Source organism: Hylobates moloch, unplaced genomic scaffold, assembly GCF_009828535.3.
Source record: "Hylobates moloch isolate HMO894 unplaced genomic scaffold, HMol_V3 SCAFFOLD_5, whole genome shotgun sequence".
In the NCBI taxonomy this organism is placed as follows: domain Eukaryota; kingdom Metazoa; phylum Chordata; class Mammalia; order Primates; family Hylobatidae; genus Hylobates; species Hylobates moloch.
Genome location: NW_026652280.1, coordinates 101,618,130 through 101,625,211, shown reverse-complemented (window position 1 = coordinate 101,625,211; position 7,082 = coordinate 101,618,130).

Here is a 7,082-nt window from a genome sequence, read left to right as displayed (position 1 = left end):
GAGCAGAAAGTGAAGAATTTGACTTCCTCTGAGCTTTGCAGAAATAATACCATGCCCACAAAAATTCAAGGAAGATTGTCTTGGGCAACATTCTGGGCCCTTGGGCCCTGGCACATATTTCCCTTTTTCCCTATGTTGCTTAAGAGAAAAGAACCTGGTAGCGCCCAGCCAAGCCAGTTGTCAGTGGGCTGCCTTTCACCCTAAACTGCTAGGAGGTTGTACTTAACTGGGGGCTGGGAAGGAAATTTTGGTCAGGACAACCCAAATTTGAACCCTGTGATGTGGGGTGTCTGAAGGTCCCAAGGGAGATGGGCAGTGGGGGTCTAGCAGGCGGCTACAGGTTGGACGGTGACTGCAGAAATGAACCCCCAGTTCAGCTTCCTCTGCCTTTTCCAGTGCTAAAGCACGAGGACTTCCCCTCCCAGCCAACCTTCCCAACGACCCCAACAAGTGCAAAACGCCAGGCTCCCTCCCACCCCAGAGGAGACTGATGCTTAAGAGTTCTCCATAAAGGAGGTGACTGCCGTAGCCTAGGCTTCCTTCTCTCCACCTCCTCTGTGTCCTTCCTACCTCATGAAAGAATTTATCCCCAAATCCCCTCTGTGGGGCACAGGGAACTCTCCTATCAGCCAAGGGCCCTCCAGCCCCACCTACTGCTCACTACAGTTCCCAGGGTCTCCTGAGGCCTGTGTCCTTGTCATCCTCAAGTCAGGGGTCGTGTGGGACAAGGTGAGTAAACTTGACCTCTGGGTCAGCCTTTCATTCAGCTGCCATGTGCTGAGGGCTTGCCATACCACAAGGCATCCTTTGTAAGGGTGACATTGGGAGCATAGGGAAGAGGTTGATGAGCTGGATCTTGTAAGACAAGGGAAAGTATAGAGAAAATACACCAAGCAGAGGGAACCAAGTGTAAAGGTACACTGCTAAAAGACCTGAGACTGGGCGCGGTGGCTCACGCCTATAATCCCAGTACTTTGGGAGGCCGAGGCAGGCAGATCACCTGAGGTCGGGAGTTTGAGACCAGCCTGACCAACATGGAGAAACCCCGTTTCTACTAAAAATATGAAATAAGCTGGGCATGGTGGCACATGCCTGTAAGCCCAGCTACTCGGGAGGCTGAGACAAGAATCACTTGAACCTGGGAGGCGGAGGTTGCAGTGAGCCGAGATGGCGCCACTACACTCCAGCCTGGGCAAGAAGAGCGAAACTGTCTCAAAAAAAAAAAAGGTGGTCCTGCTACTATGAACAGATAGCTCCATGGACCCAGCAGGGGTTAGGGTAGAGGCTCCCACTTATGCCACGGTGGGCTCTCCCACCTGCATCACACCCTGGCTAGTGACCCAGTCAGACGTGCTGGGGACCCTGGCTGACCACCTGTTCCAGGGGCAAGGAAGGAAGGAGAGGGGAGCATTGTGAAGCAGGGCAGGATGACTCCTGAAGGTGGAGACTGAGGCCCTAGACAGCTCTGGGACCCTTAATGGTGGCAGCAGCCCCCAGTCATAGGCCTCACTGTGTGGGCAACCTGGGACAGCTAAGATCCCCATGAGGTCTCTTTAAAGGATTCACTAAATGCTCCATTTAGTCTTGGTTTTTGTTTTGTTTTGTTTTTTGAGATGGAGTCTCGCTCTGTCGCCCGGCTGGAATGCAGTGGTGCAATCTTGGCTCACTGCAAACTCCCTGGTTCAAGCAATTCTGCCTCAGCCTCCTGAGTAGCTGGGATTACAGGCATGTGCCACCACACGCAGCTAATTTTTGTATTTTTAGTAGAGACGAGGTTTCACCATGTTGGCCAGGATGGTATCAATCTCCTGACCTCGTGCTCTGTCTGCCTCAGCCTCCCAAAGTGCTAGGATTACAGGCGTGAGCCACCACGCCTGGCGATTTAGTTTCTTACCCTTTAGTGTAAGGTGATTATCAGCTGAAGATTTAAACACATCCATGAGGAGATGGGGGAAGGGGTTCCTTCAGAAAGTCCTAAAGCTTTCCTCTGGAATGTTTTTTTTGTTTTTTTTTTTTTAACAGAGTTTCACTCTTGTTCCCCAGGCTGGAGTGCAATGGCACAATCTGGGCTCACCGCAACCTCCATCTCCCAGGTTCAAGCGATTCTTCTGCCTCAGCCTCCTCACTAGCTGGGATTACAGGCATGCACCACCACGCCTGGCTAATTTTGTATTTTTAGTAGTGATAGGGTTTCTCCATGTTGGTCAGGCTCGTCTCGAACTCCTGACCTCATGTGATCTGCCCGCCTCGGCCTCCCAAAGTGCTGGGATTACAGGCATGAGCCACCGCACCCAGCCTCCCCTTTGGGTTTTAATTCAAAGCACATACTCTCAAGGAGTTTAATTTCAAGAGGAAAGCCAGTTCAGACAACAGAGAAGAGAAAGGAGGTGGGGGAAAGGTAGATGAGAAAGATAAAAGAAGAAAGGCCCCTAATGTTTTCCTCAGCACTGCCAAGACAGGACCTCACCCTCAGCCTCTGACCCCTTTGTGATAAGCAGGAGTCCTGGGGTCTGGCCAGATAATTCACTCATGGGGGATGTGGGTAGATGGCAGCTCTCCAGAAGCACCAGTTAAGATAGTTGAACCACAGACCTGACTACCTGCCCTAACCCCTCCCAGCTCCCACCTCTACTGCTGCCCCTCCAGTTCCTCCACTGAAGCATTGTAAGGCTCCCCAGAGGTTTGGCCTCCCAGAAAGCAGGATGAACCAGGAATATCCTCATCCCTATCCTTTGGAGCTCACAGAGGCCCAAAGAAGTCTGACTCTCAGGTCTTCCTCCCCAGTTAAAGGCATTACCAGACACCATTCTGTGAACCCTCTCTCCCACAAGAAAGGCCTTCTTCTAAGCCCCACCCAGGCTCTACAGAGGATGCAGGTTGCAGGTGGCCTCCAGGCAGAGGGCACTATGTGTGCTGCCTGAGACAGTATAGCGTGTTCCGGCAGAGCTTCCACATGGGCCTACCCCAGAACCCACCTTGAGGTAGCCAGCAAGGAGAAGGCAGTTCAACCTAAGCATGGGGAGGACAGAGTCAGAAGGGTCTGAGAGGTAGGGAAGAACCAGTGCTTCCAGGAGATGAGAAGAGACCTAAAGTCTAGAACAGAAAGGCTTGCAGGCACTGAAATCCCAAAAGCACCCAACTCATCACCCCAAGAAAACAAGCTGCTCCAGGATTCTGGCAGGGATGAGGATTGGCAGTGTGGACACAGCTGGGTTGGCAGGGTATCCTGACCACCAGCTTCCTGCCAAGTGTGTGTCTGTGCCAGTCAGCCTGTGGCAGACACAGCAGCAAGTGGCCCCAGCTCATGCGCAGTGGCCATGGGGAGTGAGATCCCTAGGTCTGACTCTTTGGGGAACATTAGCCCTGCCATGGGTGAGTGGGGAGGAAGTCAATAGACTAAGATTACTGGGGGAACGTAGGGGCACCTGGTCCCATGCAACCCATAAAACTAGAGGGGTACAGGACATGAGTATTACGAAGTTTTTCCTAGTGAGGATATGGGAGGGAGCAGGGAGACGCACTGGAAGTGGCCTAGGTAGAAAGTCTGACCTAGGTGATTCTTGAGTTGAGGATAGGGAGAAAGTGAGTTGTTTTTTCCTAGTCATTACTAACCAGTAGTGGCCAGGCACAGTGGCTCACACCTGTAATCCTACCACTTTGGGAGGCCAAGGTGGGAGGATCACTTGAGCCCAGGAGTTTGAGACCAGCCTGGTCAACATGATGAAACCCCATCTCTACAAAAAATACAAAAAAAAAATAGGTCAGTTGCTGTGGCTCACACCTATAATCCCAGCACTTTGGGAGGCCAAGGCAGGAGGATCACCTGCAGTCAGGAGTTCAAGACTAGCCTGGTCAACATGGCAAAACCCCATCTTTATTTAAAAAATACAAAAATTAGCCCTGAGCAGTGGGAGGTACCTATAATCCCAGCTACTGGGGAGGCTGAGGCACAGGAGAACTGCTTGAACCCGGGAGGTGGAGGTTGCAGTGAGCGAAGATTGCACCATTGCACTCCAGCAGGGCAACAGAGTGAGACTCCACCTCAAAAAAAAAAGATTTTGGCCAGGCACGGTGGCTCATCCCTGTAATTCCAGCATTTTGGGAGGCCAAGGCGGGTGGATCACTTGAGGCCTGGAATTCGAGACCAGCCTGCCCAACATGGTGAAACCCTGTCTCTACTGAAAATACAAAAATTAGCCAGGCATGGGGGCAGGGGGCCTGTAATCCCAGCTACTCGGGAGGCTGAGGCAGGACAATCGCTTGAACCCAGGAGGCAGAGGTTGCAGTGAGCCGAGATCACACCACTGCACTCCAGCCTGGGCAACAAGGGCAAAACTCCATCTCAAAACAAACAGATACACATGTATATATATAAAGCTGGGTGTGGTGGCATGTGCCTATAGTCCCAGCTACTTGAGAGGCTGAAGTGGGAGGGTCACTGGAGCCCAAGAGGTCAAGGCTACAAGGCTACAGTGAGCTGTGATCACACCACTGCAGTCCGACCTGGGTGACAGAGTGAGACTCTGTCTCAAAACAACAACCACAACAACAACAACAAGCCGGGCGCGGTGGCTCATTCTTGTAATCTCAGCACTTTGGGAGGCCAAGGCAGGTGGATCACTTGAGGCCAGGAGTCTGAGACCAGCCTGGCCAACATGGTGAAACCCTGTCTCTACTAAAAATACAAAAAGTTAGCCGGGCATGGGGGCAGGGGGCCTGTAATCCCAGCTACTCAGTAGGCTGAGGCAGGAGAATCGCTTGAACCAGGGAGGTGGAGGTTGCAGTGAGCTGAGATTGCACCACTGCACTCCAGTAGAAAGTGAGATGTTTAGAGAGATGGTTTAGTGAGATGTTTAGAGAGATGGTGGAAAGCTGTATAATACATCAAACTCAACCTGAGCTCCATTTTCTCTGCCCACCCAGGACTGGCAGAGGCTGCAGGCATTGTGATGAATGCCAGGCAGTAAATACCTACACATCTGCTGCCTAAGTTTTGTAATGGCTGGCAGCCAGATTAACTGCACCAGATCATCATCCACACCTCCTGCTGAATAGAGATGCAGCTGCACCAGGCACGACAGCTGCTGAACCCAGGTGCTATACACCATGCCCAAGCTCAGCTGGGTCCCCAGCCCTAGCTGACCAGGCTGTGTGGCTGCAGGTCAGGGTGCCCCACCAAGCATCAGTCTGCTCATCTGTAAGCATCAAGTGAGAGTTCAGAAGTAAAAATGCTTGTAAAATATAAGTCCACTATCAGCTGGGCATGGTGGCTCATGCCCATAATCCCAGCATTTTGGGAGGCCAAGGCAGATGGATCACTTGAGGTCAGGAGTTCGAAACCAGCCTAGCCAACATGGGGGAAACCCCATCTCTACTAAAAATACAAAAATTAGCCAGGTGTGGTGGCATGTGCCTGCAGTCCCAGCTACCCGGGAGGCTGAGGCAGGAGAATTACTTGAACCTGGGAGACAGAGGTTGCAGTGAGCTGAGATCATGCAACTACACACTGCACTCCAGCCTGGGTAACAGAGAGAAATTCTGTCTCAAAAAAATTATATATATATATATACACACACACACACACACACATACACACACACACACACACATCTATATGTATATAAGTCCCATATAAATAGCTGTAAATCCCCTATGCTGGACTGTTGCAGGTAAGATAGAAACCCACCAGGCTCTCTGAGGCAGTCTGCACAAAGTGGGCTTTGCTTGTGGAGAACCATAGAAGGCTGCTGGAATACAGGAGGATCATGGTCTCTGAATTTTCATGCACAACGTCTCACTAATTCTGCCCCTCCCTGTCCACTTCTCCTCCCTTTCTCCTCATATCTTGGTAGGTACCCTCTGCCCTTTTATTGCTCATACTTTTCCATTATGATACAATTCCTCCTAAGAAAACCAAATACTTGGGACAGAAATGGGGAGGTTGGGAAACAAGACTCATTAGAGAGGCCTTCCGGGTAGTGGTCAGGCCTTGGAGGTGGGAACACCAACATTTCCCTGTGACTTGTGCCCAAGTGAATAAAATCGTACTTTAGATCTAGAGCTTCCTGTAGAGCAGACAAGTGAATTTTCCAGCTGTTGGACAACCAGGAAGAACCTTGAAGCTCTAAATTAGTCCTTTTTGCCAGCTCTGTGAAAATGATTCTGAATCCTTTAAATATTTTTCCTTTGCCAGCTGGCACAATGTTTGTCAATAGAGGACACTGGAGGAATATTTCAGGAGGAACCATTACTTCCTTGTTCTGGTGGGTCCCGGAACATGACTTCAGGACTCATCTCCGGCAGTGCATAGCAGCCAGTAGTACCCAGTGGGCAGCAGCTTCAGGCTGTTTCATAAGGAAATGCCTCCTGTGAGCCACCTCCCATACATAGCTTTCCCAGGCACTCTAGAGGATAGAATTCCTGTAAGTTCTGGAAGGCAGATTTCTGGCACATTCCATCAACATGCCATCACAGCAACCTCTGAGTCATTCAGTGAGCCACAGCCATGCCCTTTTCTTTTTTTCTTTTTTTTGAGACGGGGTCTCACTCTGTTACCTAGACTGGAGTGCCATGGCTTGATCTCGGCTCACTGCAACCTCCACCTCCCAGGTTCAACCGATTCTCCTGCCTCAGCCTCCTGAGTAGCTGGGCTTGCAGGTGCTCACCACCACACTTGGCTAATTTTTTTGTATTTTTAGTAGAGACAGGGTTTCACCACATTGGCCAGGCTGGTCTCGAACTCCTTACCTCAAGGTCAAGTGATCCACCCACTTTAGCCTCCCAAAGCGCTGGGATTACAGGCATGAACCACCCGGACTTTTTTTTTTTTTTTTTTTTTTTTTTGTGAAGCAGAGTCTCGCTGTGTCACTCAGCCTGAAGTGCAGTGGTGCCATCTTGGCTCAATGCAACTTCCACCTCCTAGGTTCAAGCGATTCTCCTGCCTTAGCCTCCTGAGTAGCTGGGATTACAGGCGTGTGCCACCACACCTGTATTTTTAGTAGAGACGGGGTTTTGCCATGTTGGCCAGGCTGGTCTCGAACTCCTGACCTCAAGTGACCCACCTGCCTCAGCCTCCCAAAGTG